This window comes from Chelmon rostratus, chromosome 22, assembly GCF_017976325.1.
Source record: "Chelmon rostratus isolate fCheRos1 chromosome 22, fCheRos1.pri, whole genome shotgun sequence".
NCBI lineage: Eukaryota > Metazoa > Chordata > Actinopteri > Chaetodontiformes > Chaetodontidae > Chelmon > Chelmon rostratus.
In genome coordinates this window covers 16,147,217-16,170,515 of record NC_055679.1, presented here as the reverse complement: position 1 = coordinate 16,170,515, position 23,299 = coordinate 16,147,217, and the positions used below count along the sequence as shown (strand labels likewise).

The window sequence follows — 23,299 nt, the reverse complement described above, 5'->3', positions numbered from 1 at the left end:
GTTGCTTGAAGTACAAATATGTGTAATTCTAAGCAATTAGGGCTTGAGCTAAGGATTAGTATTATAAGAAATTAATCTCTTTATATCAATCAATTATTGTTAAGTCAATGAAAAGTTTGTCTGACCAGTAATCCAAAACCCAAACAGCTTTCAGAAAACTGACTAAAGCACTGCAACAACAGCAACTGATTATCCAAATTGTTGCAGATTAATTTTCTGTATTAATTGACTTATTTGTGTCAGCTCTGTAAGCAATAAAATTAAGGAATTGGTGTAAACTAGTATGTTGTGAAGGGTAAACCTACATATATTAGTTTTACTTGATTTTCCATGGATATAACAATATGTGTGAAAACACAAATTCTGTGACGACTAAGTGTTTTGGTCTGAAAAAGTACCAACAATGATGCCAATTACCACTACATAATTGACTGTTGTTAACACGGGCATTTTCCATGGTTTTCCAGTGTTTTGTACTACTTGGTATCATGACACACGACTGTCGGGCAGCAGCGCCGTGACAAGTCTACTGCAGACAGGAACTATTTATTGTCCTCTTTCTGTGCAGGTTGTAATTTTGGCTCCGTCACCATAGCAATCCAAGAGGATAATGGCACACTAAAGTTGTAGAGTTTTTCCACCAGTACATAGTGATAGTTAATGGCCTAATTCTCCTCCTTTGCCACAGTACAGTGCTCATTAAACTCATTTTTCCCCCATTTATAGGACTGTTCATAAAGGACATTGCTGTGGTGCTGATAGAAAGACTTTGTAAAGGTTTCTGTGTAATTGAAAAATATAAACGTAACCCTCAGATTGACTTCCAGTGATATCCGTTTCTAAACCTCAAAGAGCTGAGGACAAAACGCGATGGCAATTCATCCTAATACAATCTTGAAAAACATGAAGGAAAAGAGAGCTTCCGAGAGCTGAAGTCCAATTCACGTTTCTTTGAATATACAAAATTAGTTTGCAAAGGCAGCGAGGCAATTTAGAGTGAAAAACAGCAGAGATGCAAATTGTCTTTTCAATATTTGTGCTTCTCAGATACAGTCTTGCTGTATCTGGACACTTTTATTGACACTGTGAGTGTTTCATTCTCCTGAATACATCTAGACAAATCTAATGATTAGCTTCAAGGGGAAAAAACATCTACTGGCCACTGTGCAGCTTCACTGGAGTAGCTGTGCAGTAGCATATTCCCATGTTTAGTCGGCTCTGGCTGAAGTTTGTGGGGGAGGGAAGATCATTTCTCATTCTCTGTTCTCTTCGAGCTTAAGTTTTTACGAGATGATCCAGGAATTCAGTCTCGCAACTTTCTAGCCTCAACCCTGCATCTTTAAAATCTAGGCTATCGTGGCAACTGTTGAGACTGGTACCAGCAACACCTGCGGTCAGTCAGTTCATCTGTGTATTGGCCATCGCATACAGTAAGGATTGTGCTTGCTATTACAAGATGTTGCCGGCGAGTTGCATCAAAAAAGAAAATGGAGAAGGGGCGTACTACAAAGGATATATTAAGACTTATAGCTACAAATGTGGGTAAATATTTCATCTCATACTTTGCAGATAACACAACTCTCCAATTGGGCAAAGAAAAACTGAAAAGGTCAAAGCCAAGCCAGATGTCTTCATGAGAACTTTGCCAGAGCAGCTAAACCTGAGTTAATCTGATATCTACTTTATCTGAAGTTCAGTCTTAACCTTGAGGATAAGATACTTTTAATTTTGCTTGAGTTACTAGAGCATACAGACTGAATATACAGTGAATATGTTCTTTTTAGGGTGTGCGTCAGCAGGTGAAGCAACATGACATTAATGGACCCTAATGGTATTGTTTGGCCCCAAGTACACTGCCATTTTCTCTATCAGTGGGTTGTGTATATATATCAAAGAGCAGAGAGAGTACAGCAAATATCCCCACTTTGTCTCATATCATATAACAACCACCGGATGTTTGATCTGTACATCAAACAAAAATACTTGATTTGAAAGTAAAAAATAACCAACAAGATTAATACTAGTTATCAAGGATGTCAAAAACATGCAGTGATAATGTTCCACCACTGCTTTACACAGTGTACGGAGAATAAAATGCTGTACATGCGTAACTGTCTGCTGTCCAAGTAAATAAATCCAACAAACGCCCATCTTCCAACCCTAAATCGATATTTACGTCCTTTTGTGAACAGATTTGGATACCAACACTGACATTACACTCCACGTCAGGACATTACATGATGTATAACAGCAATCGCTCATGGGAGACACATTCGGCGAATACAGAACATCAAAGAACCAGAGGCAATACGATTATTCAAATTCAAATACAAACACCAGCTGGAGAGGAAGCGGGAAGAGACTAATAGTGGCGTAATCCCTGAACACATTTAGTGAAGCCTCAGTCCCGACCAGCCTCTCCAGGAGATGTGGTAAACTGTTTATGCTGTTGGCTTCAACATCAGGCGCCTTTCACAACTTTGAAGTACATAATCCATACTCTTTGATTAGCTGTCAGTACAGATGAATTGACGACTGTACTGTGATGCATCACATACAGTTTTCTTCCTTGTTTCCTTAGTGGAAATGTTCTTAAAATTACAAGACTCGGTTAATTTGCTGTGGGTTTATATGTCTTAATTATAAGAAAACCAGGGTTTGTACACAGAAGTCACACAGACTGACAAGTAGCACTTTAATGAGACAGACTTTGATAAGCTGTCATTCCTCCAGGTTATTCGCAGCAGGGGAAACAAAACAAGTCTGATGATCTGCACAGAAACTTAAAAGAACACTGCCCTGACTTTCAGTTATTTCATGCCATCACAGATGGAGCATACTGTTTTCCTGTGCTTCTTTCCTGTAAATATGTAACACTTAATTCACCTGTAACAGCCTATTCACAGACCAATTCTGATGTTAACAGATGGTGGAAAATCAGTGATTGTGATTTGATTGATAACCCTATTTTAGGTAGCTAAAAACTTCTTGTTAAATTAAGGACTCTATAACACCCCATTATACCAAAGCCCATTGTTAAAGTCGACCCCTGAGGAAGCAAAACAAAGAGAGGCAGAAGCTCAGGCTGCCGCTGATGTTCCACCACCAGCAAGCATGGCTCAGTAGTGGCTAATTAAGCTAGCCGGCAGCGGCACAGCCACTACCTGAGACAATTAACTTCAGAGCCACCAGAAAGCAGCAGGTTGAGCTGACTGGTAGCGAGAAACCAAGTCACCTGTGGTCCAGCGCAGAGGTAGCCAATGTGTGAGTGACAACAGGGGGCGTGCAATGCTCTGGAGAAATAAACTAGAGGGAAAACACCTGGCAAAAACTGGAGCGCATATGGCTTTGGACAGCCAAAGACAGCCAATGAAGGGTCATATCCTGGTGCTCACCACTCCAACTAATGTATGGTGCAAAGTAGGTGCGAGCGATGTGGCCCAAAAACAATACCACAATGTTTCAGGGTATTTCTGTGATGATGATTTAACAACCCTATGCTGAGTCACTGTAGTTTGTCTGCTTGGTCTTGAACTTGCAGTAGCTGTTGAGTTCTCCTTGTACTCAACCAGGTGCTTCTGGTGGAGGTGGTCAAATAAGCTTGTTGTATCAGCCCCTTTTGTTGTCATCTTGCAGTTCTTACATATTACCATAGTTTATGGTTCATCTGATCATTGACACACCACACTACTGTAGTCATTCCCCTTTTTGGAACTAACTCCTCCACCGTGGGGGCGGTATCAATGCTTGCTGTTGCTGTGTGTGACAGCATGAAGTCATTACGTTATAAAGTTGGAATACTGTCATAATCACTATATGAATTTTTTTTTTCATATTAAAAATGGCACGGCAGTAGCACAGAGTAGGGTAAGATCTGAGGGGGAGAGTTAAGGATTTAGGCCGTTAGAGAGGAAAAAAGAACGACAGCTGTTGCCATTTGCCAAGAGACACAAACAAGCTTTTGACTGTCTGTGGTTATATGGCCACTGATGTGGAGTACTGTAAATAATTTGCTCTGTTTGCAATATGGTGAGGACTGCTGCTACAGTAACAGTAGCTAGGTAGCACAGCTAATACAGTAACAAATACTGGTTGATGATGATGGTTCATTGTTTTGCATGGACCTTTGCAGTCTTACTTGTTTAATAATTGGGCAGTTTTTTAAAGAGTACATGTCACGTCGACTGTATTTGCACAACTGTCAGCCAAACAAAGAGACTTGATAAGGAACTTAAAGGCTAACAACCAGGTAAACATACTCACTCCATCTTATCCTCCTCTGAAGGTACTATGATTTTTTTAGAAATTTAGGTTTTGAGGACAGAGAAGGAAAGTTCACTCTGTCGTTAAGTTTTAATCCTCAGTTTTTGTGATATAAATAAAGACTCATCCTCTGATTTAGTAAGGGAGGCGCAAATCAGGCAGATTTAAAATAATTTTGATGTCTGCGCCTAAATTAAAACATGCTTTCACTGGGCAGTAACAAGTGTGAATAAACACAACACTATTTATTGATTTACCTTCGGTAAATCAGGTGCAAGGGGCTATTATAATAATTACAATAAACCCATTGTTCACTTTGTGCTTTCTGGCTGACAAAAATATGCACACATTCATCAGTGCTACGGCACTAAATGTTTTGTTAAATTACTCTCATTGGTTTTTGCTGGCAAAGCTTTCACTGGGGGGGCTGGAGGCTTTTAAATCACGATAATTGCGATGTTAGGACGGCAGAGGTGGTCTATGATTCTCTGCCATTGGCCAAACCCTACTAACCACTACAATATTACCCTACTGACCAAAACCTTACTGGACATTCAGGATTCAACATACCTCTTCCCATCAGGACAAAAACTTCACTAAACTGAAAAACCATACCTTCAGCTTGATTTAACTGAGGTTAAATCCCTTGTGTTGCCAGTGAACTCACCAAATAAAAGCAATTGTGACTGAGTCTCTAGCATGAGGTGGTATTCACAATCACTTCATGTTCGCCAGCTGCTGCTTCACAACATACTGTGAAAGCATGATATCGCTGCACTCTCCAGTTGTGATTTTAACACTTAGCTAACACTTGTTTAACAACATCTTTGTCTGTCACCAACAGATATTTTCAAGACATGTCAAGTTGCTAACTGCTGCAGAGAATACTTCCAAAAAGTGAGAAAAAAATAAAATACAGTACCCAGCATGCAACAACTAAACCTATAATCAAACACGATTCATTAAAGACGATTTAACTTCAGGTGGAGAGCGGCAATGAACCTTCTCTTGCTGTGAGCAAATCAGCCATTGGTTACCTCAGCCCTCTCAACCTCCCCCTTTGTTGCATGGACGCCTACGCATGTCCGTGTTCGCTCAGCGTCCCTTTGGTCTCCCTTTGAAATGCTGCAAGGTTAGTGTGGGGGCTGAGCCATTGAGAGGCACGCTTGGCAATGACAGAGATACTTCAACACAGGCGAGGACTTTTAGGGAGCACAATGATGCTCTGCAGAGTGCCTGTGGGAGGCTTCTTCTATAGAAAAAGAATTGATTGGGGTGGCACATAGGCTTGCACTCAATATTTCCAAGTGAGCTAATATCTGATGCGAGGGACAGAAATGCAAAGACAGTATTTTAAGATGCTTCTACAAGGATGTGTAATATGCAGGGAGCTGCATTTTCAAAAGGCAATAATTACCCTAAAGAATTCGGCAGACAGTGGGTGCAAAATGTTTATGTAAATGACACCATTCCAGTGAATTAGAGACCTTTCAAATATGCAGAATGAGACAGGCATCTGAATGAAAAATGTCCCAAGCTTTCAAGTTGCATAATTTTCCTTAGGATTGTGTAAGGCTGCTGCTTCTTTATCTCCGAAGCAAACAGTCAAATGGAAGACAACCAAATGTGAGCAGTGTTCGTGGAGGACCACCCGTGGAGTCTGTTGTGCCTCTCGCATCAGGACTCGCGTCGCTGGCAAAAATGAAACATTAATTTGGCTCATATTTGCACCTTAACGACCACTTGCCCGCTCAAGCATGAGATGACAACTTCTGTGTTATCTTCATTGTCTGCGGCAGCTCACAGCAGGCAGTCCACTTGAAGAGCCCGTGTCATTTCGAGTGGATCAGGCCTTACTTATCTTGAAACCTGAGAGCGCTGTTGACCTTTTTCCCTTCGAAGGGCTGTCGTCGCTATGTAATCACGCTGTACATCCGCTGCGACACTAAGTTTATATCTGCTTGTCATTATTAGGGCCCACTTGGAAGACAGCTTTAACAGTTGCACAAAATGGCTGCGCTTTCCTGTTACATTCAGCACATCCTGCAGCCCTCAACTGATGAAGCATCACATTAAATCTTCCCGCCTTGTAACCTGTGGGCGATACGAGCTAAAAGAGCTGAATGCAAAGTTGAGGAGAAAGATTAACATAAATTTAGGCAACAGCAGGGTATCAATTGATCTAACTTATTCTCAACTTTCCCGATGCTGCTGCTCATTTCCTCTTTCGTTTTTGCTCCAACCGTCTCTTCGGAGGTGTGTCGCCTAGGTGTAAAACCCCAACCCAATTATAGCGCCGCCAGATGGCCCAGCAGGTCCCCAACCACAGTGGAGATGCTGGCACACAGCTCCCTCCTATCACCTCACTCTCTCTCCATCTTTCTCTTGTGCTCTCCCTCTCTAACTGGGTCAGCTCCCTTGCTCTCTACCCCCCTCTGTCCTTCCTGCTATCTCCTCCATCATCCTTTCATGTTTATTTTCCCTCCTCCCTGGTTTTCTCCACCAGTGGATTCTCGCCTGCCCAACCTGGACAGTCGCAAAACCATTAACGCGACCTTTTCTACAGGGTGAAAAAACAAACAAACCAACAGATAATGGACAGATTAACAGCTAACACGGAGACAAAAAGGATGTTTCTTGATTTGTTCAGATTCGAACAGCATGTTGCTATCATGTGGATTGCTCTGCTCCGCACTGGTTCCAGTTTTGGCCAGCTTTCTCAGTGTGCCGGGTGTGACACCTCATGCTGTTTGAGGAAGCGATAAAGCTGCCAAACTCAGCCCAACCCAGGACTAATGTGGTCCATTTTGTTGTCAAATTCGATATATTTCACAGATCGCAGCTGACTGTACGTTACAGTAAGGAGAGCATGACAAACACGTAGCCTTTTGCCAATATCACTCCCCTCTTGTCATTTTATTGGGTTTCATGAGTTAATCACCCAGTAAATCACTGATTAAACCCATTTTATCAAGAATTATCTCCTAATTATCACAAAATGATTTGGCGGTTGTTATATGTCAGCCTGATTTAAACCAATTGGCTACATGTATCCCACAGTAAAAAGGGATCAAGTTCAATATGAGAGAGCTCATCATCTACATGTACAGAATGATTATCTTGGTACAGACAGCATGTGCATCATGCACAGTTGGGACTGTGTTAGCCTGAAGTTTTAACATCAAACAGAAGCATATTTTCTGCAAATGAGAAACAATTTTTGGACGCTGTGTAAAATATTAAGGAACTGTGTTTTTCCAATCATGTGTTCACACAGTGGTGAACCTCGCTTGAACATTAAGTATATTGTCTTATCATTGTTTTCAATTGAGTATATATTAAGAAGGATTAGCAAATTATCACACTCAGCATGGTGGACATGCTCTAAAACTAACTGGACTGGGAGGCCACCACTTCCCAGGTATAGTTTTGGTGGCCTGGATCAAGAAGGATTTGTTTTGATTCTCTGTGGCTGATCACTGGAAACCCAAGTGAACAGCAGAGCCAGAGGGGAGTCAGTGAAACCTCCTCAGCTCCATTATATGTGATGAAGGCTGCAAGTAACAATTATTTTCACTACAGTACAATCTGGGTTGACTGTATATCCGGATTGGCAATTTGACATTTTCCAGATGAACTGAAGGGTTATGTGATACTTTTTAGGTAAATATGTTCAGTATTTCTGATATCAAACCATTGGATTACAGTCCAAGTGAAGTGAAGCGATCGTCGATGGACACAAAAGGATTCTGCTTCAGTGAAAGTGATGTCAAGTTTAATCATCTAAAATTGCAAAGGCTGAACCTCAAATCTCTGTCACTTAGAGACGGTGAGTAATTCAAAGGGACTGCTGCGCTTATGACTTTTTAAACAGGAAGAGAGTTATAGCGGCGTAAGTGTTTCGTCAAAGACAAATTAAAAAGCAGCAAGAGACACACAAATGCTGCCGTAGTGCAGGGATCAATAGTCTGGATCGATAGGGAAGTGCTTTGACTACACAAGCAAACCAAGACTCTACTCTTGAGTCTGAGGCAAATACAAGAGCCAGAATCAGTGGTTCATACTCCCGCTATAACAATGAAATGCTAATGAAGTCGTATTATGTGCTTCCTGAACAGACGGTTTTGATCATTTTCCGTGAACGGTTGCTCAGAGGTTTTAAACCGTTAGCAGTTTTGATCACAGTTCAAAGCATGAAAACTCCTGCTGTTTAATGTAATCACCAGGAAAACAGTGATAACTTCAAACATCTTAATAAACTAACAATAATAGGAAGGACACTTTTCTGATCCAAAGGGAGCAATAAAAGTGTAATTACAAGCAAATTAAAGCTTGTGGTTTCATGCATAATAGAGTGCTGCATCAAATAATTAACACCATTATAGTGAACTGGGGAGATATTCAGCAGATAACCTGTAAATTGTTAAGCAACTCAATGCTTTTATAGACAGTTTTATTATCCAGGCTCATCTTTACTGGATGAATTTTGTTCTTTCTTGTGGCATCAATAGTACACGTAGAAGAACATGTGCCATCATGTCTGGCCTCAGTCATCAATGCCATCTAGCTAATGGCAGTAATTATTTAACAGTACTTTATTTCCTCAAGACTTTAGATCCAAGTCACCTTGTTCTGGGCTGAGACATACTTGAAGTACAAAGAACTACATCTCATCAAAACATCTCAGGTTTTTTTTTACTGCTGCATTTACAATCTGCACAAATTTATGCTTCTACTGTATATTTGCACATTGTAATAAAGGAAAAAAGCTTCTGGAATAGTCACCATTTTCACTCTCATTAGAAGTCAAATACACACCTAGCATAACAAAGTTTCCCATCTGGCTCGCAGAATATTAGTAAATTTAGAACATGCGCACAGCTAACATCACTCACCAGTGGAAGAGGTCCAGTCCATCCCAAGAGTGATCGTACATAAGTCTGCCAACTTCTGACAACGAGCCAAAAACTACGTATTCATAGTTCGTGACCATTCGCTGGAGCTGACGGCCGACAGCTGGCGGCACTGGCCAGACCGCAGGAGGTAACTCCTGAGCTGTCGGAGAATCACTGAACTTGTCTGTTAGAGGCATCACAGGTTTATTTTCATTGGCCAACTGTTGCATTGAGTCTCAAACTGAGTACTTTTGTTCGCTTCCTGGGATCCGTACGATGATTTGTTCGCTGAGATGAGGTCTCATTCATTTGTTGCTGAACTGTGGGTTTTGTACTGAGCATTGACTGCCTCCTTAGTGGAAATCAGAAAGCATTTTCCAGTTAAGGATCTAATTTTTGTGAGAGATTTTCCATGTTTTTTAGGAGACTATTCATACTGATATAGGCTAATAAAGACAGTGAAAATCTGGCCCTTGGACAAACGCAGTTGAGGACCCCTGTAATAAAGGACTGAGTCTGTTCTTATGTATTTGCTGATGGACTGGCCAGTATTTGTTAAGTGGTTTCTTAATGGCAATCAGGCAAATAATGAAACAGACCTTAACCAAAGCATAAGCCAAGAGCTGGCTTACATTGTGCATACAAACGTAACTAATGAGTCTGTTGGGTCATTCTAGTAGAAGCAGCAATTCATGCGTAAACTCTCAACCTGCACCTCGGATGAACTCCAGATCCGGCTGTGCTCCCTCTTTCTCTCTCTCTCTTTCCTGCCCTTGTTTCCTCTCCATCCAAGGAAATCCCAAAAATCAACAGCAGTCGACCAGCATCAAACAAATTGCTGTGTCATTGCTGCTTCACAACAATGAGAAAAACTCAATTTTATGAAATCAACTGGCAGCAACATGCGTCAAACATCAAACGAATTCAGCCCAACAGACTGACATGAACCTCAAAGACAAGCTAGACGCAGGTAGAAAGCCTAACAGGGCGCCTAAACTTTGGTAAGGTGGATGAGGAGGACACGAGTTGGTGAACTGACACATTAATTACTGGCTGTCAGTCAAGTATCCACCACCATCTGACAGGAACTCATTTGCTAGGGGACAGTATTTCCAGACACTGTGGTCAGACACACATACACACAACGGGGAGTCTTTTATGTATATAATAAGTCACGTAAATGATTGTCAGGTGAGCTGCCTGCAGTGAGCGGGGATAAGAGGAGGCTGAGAAGGCCCCGTGGCCACTTCCCCTTGTCCAGTGCTGCCTCTTTACTCACCTGAAGCCAATCTCAAGGGGTAATGGAACTGGAAAAAGTTATTAACCCCGCTTTGCAGCAGGGGCAGGACAGCTCCATTAAGCCAGTGCACCAAGATTCCCCCCATTTTCAATTACTGCTTCTAAAGCGCTGAGGAAAGTTAGAAAAAGCAGCCTTGTTGTCTGCCAGAGAAAAGGACTCAGAGGCCCCAGATCCCAGTAGTTCTTATCATCTACTCTTGTTCCTCATACAGCATAGGTCTGACACACTCCCTGAGATGTTGGTGGTTGAGTCTATTTATGTGACAGACATTGCAAGGCGGCACAACCCCTGGAAAATGGGTCTGTCAGCCAAGGGGCTAAATGAGAGGCTGGGGAGTAGAGAGCAGGGTAAAGTGAAGAGAAAGCCCATCGGGGTCTCACATTTAGATGGCGAATCTGGCATTAAATGATGTTGTAATGATTTGAATCAATACTCAGAGACAAAACCACACACGCACGCACACGCACACGCACACGCACACACACACACACACACACAAGCTCTCTGTAAGCAGCCCAGGTGCAAATAGACCTTTCATGATTCAGCTTTAACACAAATCTAAGACTGACTGATCTGCCTTTCTGCTGATGATATCTGCATACCGAGTGATGCAAAGTCTCCAATACTTTTTTCAAAGGATCTGATCGCATGTAATAAAATATTAAGCGTGACTGACTGAAAATTACTGATACTGTTGAATGCAACTTTTGTGATTTCTTTTCACATCAACATTTCAGTCTACAATTCTTGGTCACAACTACAGCACTTTGGTGTTGACAGATGAAGACACAGTATAAACAGCTGATGTACTTCTTTAAGCGTTTTTTTAAATATATTTAAGCCCATTAACTTAGTTGATTCAGTTTAGTTGCTCCTGCCTGGTTCCTCAATGACTCAACGCACGGTTGTGGCAATACGGCCGGTCTTTATTTAATAAAGACAATGAGTAGCTCATGCATAGCTCATCATGTAGCTCAGATATAGTAGAAACCCGTTGATTTCCAATGAAAAAAGCAAGGCCTGCAGCAATGAAGAGAAAATATTGTAAGGATCACTCTCATTTTATTTTGGCATTTAGGTTTGGTTTGGCCACCAAAGGTCTATTACTCACAAATTACTCACACATGAACTGTTGGGGGTCTGTAATGGTCCACTGTTCCTCTGCCCCCGCGTCTATTGGATGAACAACGGGGATCAAACGCTATAGCTGACTGGCTGACATGCTCTTTTTTTCTTTCACGCTGGCAGCTACAGTTTGAAGGAGCTTAAAAACCCACCTCCCACATTTAGCGACCCTTAGCCCTGGTTGCGTGCTTAGTTGGCTGTGAGGTTTGAGGGGGCAGCGGGGAGGTGGTGGAGGGCCAGGGCTAATATAGCAGTGCCTGGGGAGTCGTGTCTGCTGGAATCAGTCTGATGTGGGAGGCGAGGCCAGGGGCCATGGTGCGACTACTGGTAGGTGAGTCATACAGATAAAGGGAGGCTATTTGCTCAACCACCGCCTGCCTCCAGGGTCACCCTTCAGGGAAATCTGCCCGGCAACCACTGGCTGTGTGACAGGTTGGCAGAGGCAGAAAGTGAGTGACAGGATTACAGGAACGGTCAAGGAGCAAGACTGAGTCTTGGAGCAGGGCAATAAATGTACTCCAAGGGTTAGAGAGAGTTCTGGGTTCATTCTGTCAAGTAGAACACGGTTTAAGATTTAGAACAGTGCTGGTAATCCTCTCTGAGGATACTACAATGTGTCTGCTTTTAATAAAGCCACCAAACACCAATAATACCCCTCCTCACACCCCTCCTGAATTCAAATTCTCATCCATCTAAATACCAACAGGTAGAGGTAAAGGGAGTTAAATCTGTTGAAAGCTAATTCAGTATGCACATTTATGCTTCTGGTAGCAGTTTATTGTCACAAAATAAGCTCAAAAGTCAACTTTCACAGATTTCGACTGTATTGTACTGTAACATAGGAAGGCTGGGAAAGATGGCAGGGGGATATTGTCACACAGACTATTCCCAAAGGTCAAGAATTAACTTCCATAGTCATGTCTCTCACTGCTTTGAAAGGATAAAACCAAACTAAAGCAGATGAAACCACTGTGAGCCTACATTCAAAGCATCCAGCCAGCTAATTTTTTGATGACAACACATTTTCTCATTTGGACATCTTCACATCTAATGTGATAAGGCACGTATGAATGTTGTGCCTTCAAGTGCTGTATCTCAGTGGAGGTCCAACATAAAACAAATGCCCTGTGGCTTTGATTTTATTTAGCTTCCACCCTCCAGCTTCACTTGTTCTTCTTCCCGCCCACTCCTTCACGCCTCCCTACGCGGCACCCTGCCTCCCGCCGGGCTCAGCCACAGATATCACAACTGACACGGTTTATCAAGGCAAATAATCAGAAGGGAAATATTGCGTGAAGTTGGGACTTCTCAGCGTTTAAAAAACTCTTGCTTTTTTATGTAAATACAAATAACGAGATGGCTGCAGTTCCATGAACTTGGACTTACGGAGGAAGTAGGCTGTTCTTCATTGTTCCCTGTTTGTTGTTTCTGTGGTTACAGGTGACATAGCAGATGGAGCTGCTGCACTTCCTTATTTGCTGTCGTTGCGTTTTGTCATTTTCTGTGGTGCCCATGTCAAAAAGACACATCCCCAGAGCTGTTAATGCTCTCCAACAGATGGCCCTTCAAGTGCTCTTTCCCGACACTTGGCAGCTGACCTTTTAATTCTGTTTAGAGTGTGGGGTGTGTGCAGTTTACTGATGATGTTGGCTTAGATTGGCTCAAACAAGAAGTGGTTGAGCACCCGGTGACTAAGAGGTGAATACACGCTGTCTCATCTGATGTGTCACTTGAAAAAAAATGATTCAAAATTCAAAGAGGGGGCATTTCGGCTAAGCTGTGCATTTAAGAAGAGGCAGTTCTCATGCAATGCTTGCCGGTGGCCTGACTCAAACTTTTTGCTCAGTGTCTGAAACTAATTTTAACTTGCACTGACATGTTCAGAAACAGACAGAATATGCACTGCCTTATCTGATTTTCTACTCGACAAAGATGGATGGACTGTGTGAGCTTCAGCTCCACATGGAGTTTATGCCAGGGGGCTAAATTACAAAGCAGCAAAACCCATTTAGGTGGGGTAAACTTTAGATCACAAAACATCAGCATTTGGCTGACTGATGGAACAAAGCAGCTCTTCCAGGAACTCTTCACCACCGACACCCACGTCTTGAATCTAATTGACACTTGCAACAGATCGGTGGTCTGATTTCACATTTGAGTTACAAGATCTCTGAACCCCCTTCTTTCCAATAGACACACAAAGCTGACAGGCTGCTAATCGGATAGAGGTGTCGTAGAGTGATGCAGGAGTGTGATTTCAAGGTGACAAATAATTCGACTTCAGAAATTATAGTTCATGTGTCACCAAGCTGCCATTTTATGCAGATGTGAATACATCATGGCAGCACAATGGGGGAGAATGAGGCGATTAGGATGATTAGGACGCTTCATATGCTAGCTTATGCTAGCTTGACTTTTCCTTTAATTCGGTATCTCCTCATGGTATCTGTTTCCTCGCACACTTTGATGTTTTCCCTTTCTCTTCGTCTGTCCATTAGAAAGCCTTTCCCCCACTGGGCATCCTTTCATACGCCTACAGCCTCTCACAACATTTCCACCCACACACTTTGTTTGAAAAACAGCACGCCTGCCAATGTTCAACTAGCTCAACAATTGTCAGAAAATTATAATTTAGCTGTGCTCATTTGTTTTTTCAACAGCACAAAGTAAATAATGACATCCAAAAGTACCTGATGAATATCCAGCAAATGGGAATTTGACCTTTTTGAGGGGTAGCAAAGAGTCAGGAAAATAAAAGATGCTATCGTTTTCCATCATTTTTTTTCATTGAACAAGAGTGAGCTGTCAGATTGGATCTCACTGGCACTATCATTTAACACAACAGCCTCCCTAAATCATACTCCGCTGTGCCAGGGTGGCTTGAAGAGTGAGACTGAACTCATTGGCAGTGGTGGCAGCTTGATAGATAACATTGTGAGGTTGACATTGAAAAAAAAAAAAAGGCATTGTGACCAACAATATTTCATCTTATCGTTCGCCATCAGGCGTCTCTGACGCTGCATTAGCATGAGTTCTGATTTTCTCGTTTGGGAGAAGCTCTCTCATTTGCAAATGCGCTGTTATCACTGGGACCCCAGGTTGTGAAAGGCTCCAGAGGTTCACAGAGAGCCAGAACTGGAAGAAAAAGAGGAAACAGATTTGTCTGTCGTACATATAGTTCCTCCTAGTGCTTTGATATATCTTGGCTTCATAGCCAGATGTAGGCTATAGATGACTGGTGGGGTGAGGCCAGAAATGACTACATGACTACATCATGTCTCATACAGTTAAAGGACCTTCCTTATGTGCTTCGATTTCTTTCTTTATTCTCCTTATATCTTATCCATCATTCTATATTATATTAATACTGGCCATCTTTACCAACGGCTACTTGATTTTATGCCCTATAAGCTTCTTGTACTAAGTTTGGTTTATAACAGCCGTGTCCAAACTCATCCATAAAGGGCCGTGTGGCTGCAGGTTTTGTTCCAACCAGTCAAGAGGTCACCTAATTATGAGCTGAAGGCTGAGATCAGCTGATTAAATGAGTCCAGCCTGGTGTGCTCCTCCTTGGTTGGAATGACAACCTGCACCCACATGACCCTGTATGGAATAAATTGGACATGGCTGGTTTATAATCATTATTATTATTACAATCATTTTCAGTGTAGACCCAAGGATTGATTGGGGGGGTGGGGGTGATGTTGTACATACTTGAGGGGAAGGACGTATGGCACACACTTCACAGGCAAACTGGATAACATCAAAGAGATTTCTGTTCCTGTGAGCATCAAGTCTGTAGATTGGGATCAGATGCAGCCGTATCAAGACAGCCCATGAAATTGGGTTGAAATTGCTCTTGAATAATACAGTCTGCAGCCATGATAGCACGATACAGAGATGGAGCACTAAGATGGATGTCTGGCAGTATACAGCCGGTGGAAAAAGGGACGATATGCTCAATGTCTGCATGCTTAAAGAGGTGTCCCCTGCAGCTGACCCTGTCCTGTACTGTTTCACTGCCCTTTGCTTCCTCTAAGCAGGAGGAGGAGACTTACATGATGTCACCTCCTTCCTCCTTCTCCTGTACAGATGCAAACAATTGTCATTTTCACCTTGTTTTGTATGAGCAACCATCCAAAGTCTAATGGTTCAATTTACAGTTATATAAAACACAGAAAAGCAGCATATCCTGACATTTGAGGAGCTCAAATGTCAAAACGCAGCCTGAACATTCAGGAGTTTTGCCTAAGACCTAAAATTATTCTTAAGTGACTGTTAAAATTGCTGCTGATCGATTAATTGATTTATTCTTCCAGCACTACCTGTGCTTCAACAAGCAGCAGCCTTTTCTGTAAGCTTCCTCTCCCCTCTTTTCAACTAACTAACCATTGCATCTTCATCTCCCTCCTCCACTTTTCCACACTCTGCAATCCCAAGGGAGACATCCCTCGCTAGCTGACAGAAAAAGCCAAATTAGAAAGTATAAAGGTTAATCATTTCCCCCCCGAACACTCCAGCGCTTCAAACAACAACCAGCCACTGACCTCCAACCCCTTCAGCTCCAACAGCTACAAAAAACTTAGTGGTCTTGACACTTGGAGACAGGATCACAATCACCATGATCCCAGTATTGGCAGACAAGGCTCTGAACCAAAACATCTGTTGTAGTGGTGCCTCCAGGCAACAACAGAGATCCCTCCGCACCTCCCACAGTCCACATGATAATTATCACTGCTGGCTTAGGCCAAGCCAGCAGCGTACCATCCATGCTGCCATGTCAGAGTATGCTTCAGTGAATTTTGGGTACTGCAAGGTCCTGTGATTAAAATAAATTAGGTTGATGGGGGTGTCTGTCATTTGAAAATGAGAATGTCTCTTTCTAATTTGGTTATTTTCATTGAGTAAACTGAAAAACTTTTTGTACAGGGAGCTGTCTGTGGTGCTGAAGCCACGTATAGTATTCAACACAAATAGATGGTTTGCTTATGCAAACAGGAAAAGCGACTCTGTTTCAGGCATAATCTCTGGCTGAATAAAACCAGGCTGGATGGAAATAAACGACCATTTTATAATTTGTTTTTCTAGAAAACATTTCATACAAACAGCAAGACGTAAGAGAGCGAGGTAACAGCTAGTTAATGGCATTTTAAAGGGCACAGAAAACTGAATTCCAAATCAGTTCCTACATTAACACACAGCTTTCCACAAAAACTGGTTATCTCAAATGAGTATTCTGTCTGTAATGCTTTGTTTTAACTGGGTGCGGCTCAGTGGAAAAAGGTTATGCCACCTACTTATGTATTCCAATAAGGATTAAACTATATTTGAATCAAGATCTGATCACAGTTGGTCAGTTATTTGCTGTGTTGCTAGGCCACTGTCAATGACGACAAACCCACATGTATATTATATACATATACTTACAAACAAAACCAATGAAAGCTAACAGGGGGATATAATAAAGATATATAAATATATATTATGCTGCATTTTCATCTAGATTTTGAATCAAGTTCATTGTTTCAGGCTTCAGCTGCCATCTTGCACAAAGTCATGATTTTTTGGCTCTGCCAGCTCAGTTACACAACACTTGAAATTATTTCTGCCTCCAGAGAAGCTCTGCCATGGAATTTGTCTAAGTAAACTCCAATCTGCGTACTCTGCAGAGAAGTGCATCTGACACACCACCCTGTCACAGTGGATCAGGCCCAGGCCCAAAACCCCATACACATCCAATTTCACTGCACGTCTTAATTCCAAGTGGGCTGTTGAAATCTCCCCCCATATAAACCTCTCTGTCATGGCTTCTCACGAGTCGCTGAGCCTTCTGACTTCACGATCCTCCATTTATAGCTGCACCATCAACACTTCTTTTTTTTTTTTTCCAGCAAAGAACAAGCGTGAAGAGTCCACATGGATTCCAATAAGATGTTTGCTCATTCAGATGCAGCGCAAAAGCTTTCACAGATGACTATGACTAAAGCTATGAGATGACTAACAGATGCTGCAAACGCTTAAGCCTTTTCTCTACATTTTCAGATTCAGAACAAAACAATGAACCACATCGTAAAAGTCATCAGGCTGTTGATTTACGGGGTAAAAGATTGGGGCACAATCAATGTGTGAAGCTTTATGGTAAAGCTGGTGAATATCAGTGAAACTCTATTGTTGCATGTCCAGGTGGTGAGGTACCTACTTTATGCTCTCAAGAAAAACTTCACCCATTCCCATATGAAAACAAGACCTTCCTTACCAATTAATGCCTATAAATCACAAGACATGGAGGCCCGAAAAGAGATATCACACTTTCAAGTCCTCTTAAAAGTTCTATCACAGATTTCTTAATGTGCCTCTATGTTAAAAGAGACAGTAGGAAAAAGCTGTTGAAGGTGTGTCTCCAGTGACGATGCTTAAAACGGCAGCAGAAATGTAATTCCTATCGATCCGAGTCCGATTTAACAGTTCACTGACCTGGGTGTTTGGCTGGAGAAGCGAGTGCCCCCTGAGGGAGATAAGCAGAGCTGCAGACGCAGCGTGACAGGCCTGGTGGAGTGTAATCGAATGCAGAGGAAGAAGAAAGAGCTGCCTTTTTCTCTCGTCTGCCTCGTGTTCAGGTCAGATCACACAGGTCTGACACAGCACTTGTACTGAGGCTGACGGCAGGCCCGTGAACTGGCTCGGGCGGTGGAACATGCCTCTGAGAGCAATTAGGAGGCCAATTACTTTCTTCTTATGGAGGATGGCACGTCAGGGTTTGCCAGCTCCAGTTTGCAATCCTTCCTGACGTCCGTCCCCAGCAACAACCCCCACTGATGCTTTTCTTTTCCCCTGTTCTGGTCAGAAAGCGCTGCAGCTGGCCAGCTGGAGAAACTCAACAGCATCACAAAGAGGAAGTCCAGAGGGGTTGCAAACCCACAAGTATCAATGCTTGTTTAGCAGCACCATGATGTACTGAAAAGATCTATTATGAGCAAATGAAGCGTAAGCGAAAACAGTTGAGTGTCTTTAGCTGTTTACCACCCTGTCAGTTCTGGCCTGATTTTTCCAAATGTCTTATTAAAAACAAGATACTCTGCATTTTAAATCAGCCTTTTTAATTAACTGAGCATGAGTGCCATTTGGTAATTTAAATTATGAGAGGTGACAATGCGAGGCAGGATGTGCTGCTGTGATAAATCTTATTTTTGGTAAACAGCAGGAGATTTGGGAGGTGGAGCTGGATTGGAGGGATATTTTCCCAGTGAGACGTCTCAGCAGAGAGCCAGCTTGGCACCAGCAGAATGCCGGTCGGCCTCCACTGGGCACCGACAAACAGTTGTGTCATTCAATTGCGGCCCAATCCGATCAGACAGAGAAGAGGCCGGTGGACCGCTGCCACACAGAGCCAAACTCTGAGCCTGGTGGAGGTCAAAACACACAGAAGAACGCTGTCCAAATCCTCACTGCTGTTCCCCCTTCGGCAGGACCCCTGTGGCTACGGCGAGGGGCTGGAAAGAGCCAGCGTTTCGAAAACATCTATGAAATAGACAGTACAACTGATGAATGACACAACGGTGCTACTGCCAGTCTCTTTACATACTTTCACACACATTTCAAGGTGTGTCTGGAATTCAATCATTCTGAAGCCTGAATTCCAACAAGTCATTTAATGAGGACAGTAAGGCGTTTTTAATAATCAGGTAGACTCATAAGTCTTATACTGGAAAACTGTCTTTTCATATTAAACACCCTCATCTTAGAATAATCTACAAGACAGGCTTCATTTGGAAACTGCCATTTACGCATTCAAACACTGCATTCAGTACATGCTTCATGGTGGCTGTAATTGTATTTAACAAGCGAGGATATCATTTCATTCTTGTCGTTCAGGTTTTACGGTGCTACACGTCCTTGTTATAAACGGTGTGAGTGTTCTCATGTTAGATATTTTGCCCTGCCATTGTGGCCAGGTCTCTCAAGAGAGTTCCTGGTGAAATCAAGTTAAATAAATAAACAAATTCTCACTCATAATACTGCCACCGCTGGTTATGCAGCACGTCTACCAGGGTGCTGCACTGACTGTGTCATTTGATTTGCACCACACCAGCTCACCTGCCCTAGTTTCTTTGTTACCAGACTTGCCGATGGCATCTCTTGCCTTGTGCATTTTGTGTATCTCATATGTCATACAGCAGATATGCTGGGGTTCTGCTATCTATAGCCCTTTGGGGGTTATTGTGCTCCGTACTGAAACTCACAGTTGCCTGGACTTACTGGAGAGCAGCCTCCAGGAAAAGAACCTTAAATGCAAAATACAAATGTAAAACCAATAATGAAAATAACACATTCAGTATCCTCTCAAATATCCGTTTGCAGTCCGTTTGTAGTCCAAGCAGTACTGACCATGTTTGAGCCGGCTTTGCTTGCAGAGAAATAGTCTGTGTGTAGAGCTAAAGAGGGGGAATGCTACGGAAGAAATGCAATCTCAGAACCCTTCGGCTGTTGCCAGATAAAGATTTAGCTTTGTATTAGCTTTTTTAATTAATCTGCATTCATATGCAGACATCTATTAATAGAGAATAGCCAAAATGTCATCTGGACCATAAACACTAATGCTAATCAGACTGGAAACAACGACCGGCGCATGGAAGAGGAAGTGTTAGTAGGGATATCCATTATCCAGATATCTGCTGGCCACACCGGATGCCCTGAAATATTGGCTGTTGCCCCCAGAGGATAAATCATCTCAAACGATAGCCGATGGGTTGCAAGATCGCATTAAAGACATGCTGTAAAATGGGGGAGCCATAAACACTACTTCCATGTCTTATGTGCTTCTTTGCAGTAACAAGCATAGTAGCAGTAAGCAATGAGAGACTGAGCGTTGCAGTGCTTTTATAAAAAGCACAATAAAACTCTTTGTAGCTGCACTAAAACCACTGCATTATGGAATCTGTGACTAATAACAGCACTTATAGGAATACAAAGCGCTATTATTCTGCTGAGAAATATAGCAATTATAAGGTCAAAGCACTGTTGCAAGTGGAGGAGTGAATAGAAACGTTCATTTAAATATTTATAGCCAACTATATATCTTTTATGTTTTCCCTCCAGGTTTCTTTGATTCACTATAGCAGTTGAGAGGTATTTCTCCAACATTTTTATCAACAACACAGCCTCTATCCCCCTGCCACGCTCTGAATCCCAGGCTACAGTTCTCTTTTGTCCCCCTGCTCTCAACTCTCCCCGTGTGCAGCCGGATGGAGCACTGCTTATTAACTCAGATCTCACTGTGATTGGACCAGCTCGGCTCCATCTGGGGGACCCAAGTGCTGTAGGCGTGGGCCTGGCCACTCCAGCTAAGACCCTGTGACCTTGGATTGAGGTGCAGCACCCTGGGAGCCCATGGAATGAACAATATGAGGCAGGGGGTGAGCCGGGCATGCGAACAGTCCATTATCATCCATAATGTGGGCTCTCTGCTGTGCCTATCCAGAAACCTTACAACTCTACCATCTTCTTTCATTTTATCCTGCCAGGGAGGGGGGAATCTCTCTCCCCCTGCGCCCGTGCAATCTGGCCAAAGAGGAAGAGACCAGAGTACATGAATAAAGGGACTGGTTTGCTCCAGGCAGAGCTGAAATTGGTCTATTACGGGGCTCCATTTGGGATCAGTGTGGGAGGGAGTGGAAAGGCCAAGCACTGAGGGTTTTTGCTTTCTTGTGTCCCTGCCCTTCTCTGTAGTCTGGGTAGTGTATGTCACAGAAAATATCATGACCTCCAGGTATGTAGTAAAAGTGCATTTTTAGCAATTAAGTATGGAGAAATTTGAACTCTAACTTCTGTATCCAGCTGTATGACCGAGTGTCATATCCTTCTTATAATAGCCTCCTTTAAGACTCACAAAGATTTTCACATTCTGCCATGTAGGACAATATCACTTTAATCAGTTTTATCTCTCTTCAGTTCAATGACTTAAGTGGAAAATAGGAATGGAGCGAGCATGATTAGCTCAAATTGAATATATGAAATTGCTGCTGATAGTACATTCAGCTCTGACTAGCCATGATTATGGAGATGGATCACCTCCTATATCGAGCAAAATTTCATTTTATTACTACACTATAAGCATTGCAGCTGCAGTATAAAAGCACCGTTTATCCAGTTTCTTCTTTACGTTTTTATACTCACTGAGCCACGACAGAGAAACGTCATAATGACTAATCAGAGATGTCAAACAACCTTTATCTGACCGTGCAAAATGGCACATAAGTGCACTGATTTGTATCCCCCATTTTCCGTCTAAATGGAGGTGAATGATGGGGCTTTGCAGCAGAACAATTACATAAAAATAAATGCTCTCTTTGGAGGGATTGTGAATGAACAAAAGAGTTTCGACTGATGTGAAATAAGACCAGCCCGGCACAAACCATCTCTGGTAATGCTAAGGACCATACAATCAGGCAGCATTGTAGTTGGAGTGGGACCCTCTCCTGCATGATCATTAGGCAAATGGAGATGCAGCGTCAGAGAGCACGCAGCCTTATTTGCTGTGATTTTACTTCGCTCCACAGATTCGAAAAAAAGTGACATGCTATATCATCTTTACTGCTTCTTTATGCAGCTTAACTGAGGTGAGAGCTTTGCTCTCTTATCTACCTGAATACACGTGGAAACCAGTTTGCTCTGCAGTGTGAGAGAAAGCATATCAAACAAACCACATGAAACGTGTGAAACCTATTGTTAATTCTCTGCTAAAACTTACCAAAAGCCGGTAACCTTGAGAAGAAAGAGGATCGAGGTCAAGCTCTCAACTCCAAGACGCTGCCTGCTAAAATTATAGGGGCCATTCTCTATAATGACTGCGCTGAGGTAAACAGAATTAATCAAGATTACTGGACAGGATAGCTTGAAGGTGGCTCACTGTAGGGAGAGAGAAAGGCTGATACTCAGCATTAGTCGTGAGCTCATCACAGCTCAGATAAATAGGTGATTTATAGGAGCCATTAATAGTGAGGGGCAGCCCACACATCTCATTACACAAGTTAGATTGTTTATAGTTGGTAAAGAAGCTGCTATGAATGGGGACGTTCAATCATAAGTCCTGCTTTATATGAAAGGTCAGACTGATGCAAAAAAAAAATCTAAATAGAGAAACTGGAGAGAAAATTAAGAAATATTGCAAAAAGGCCAGCACTGCATCACTCTATGACTTGGCTGAAGACATACTGCCACAAAATTCCCACCCCCATGTTGTATCATGTTTATTGTCTTCAGCCATCTGCAGCTGACAATCCTTGACTGAACAAGCTGTTGGTTATCCCACGAAGGAGTGCGGAGAAATACTCGTTCAGAGATGATGTTCCTGCATGAAGGCACTACTGCGGGCCACGCAACTGCTCCCACAGAGGCAGCGGGGTGAGAAAGAGTCAAACATCTACTCAGATGTCAGAAATGATATCTTGACTTCTTTGAATTAGAGGAAGAAGCACCTTGAGAGGCGACAATGCTCCTGAGGCACCGTTGCTCTGTGACTCACTGCTGTAGTACTTCAGATTTTGCCACCAGGAAAGTAAAACAACAGCAAACGTATGTGCAGCTGAATCTAACTCTGCTGATTCTGTCAAGCGGGGAAAAACATGGAGGAGCGAAGCCGAGGGACACTTTCAAAAAGAGAACACCCAACAGGGAAATAGCAGCCCCAGGTCGGACAGTGTTGCTCCATTCAGCACTA

At 42.6% G+C, this 23,299-nt stretch overlaps 1 protein-coding gene across 1 annotated transcript in view; it reads right to left on the bottom strand.

Annotated features, from left to right (window-relative positions):
* syt1a (synaptotagmin Ia) overlaps window positions 1–23,299 on the bottom strand; it is a 91,293-nt gene that overhangs the window by 50,917 nt on the left and 17,077 nt on the right. The window lies entirely within an intron of this gene.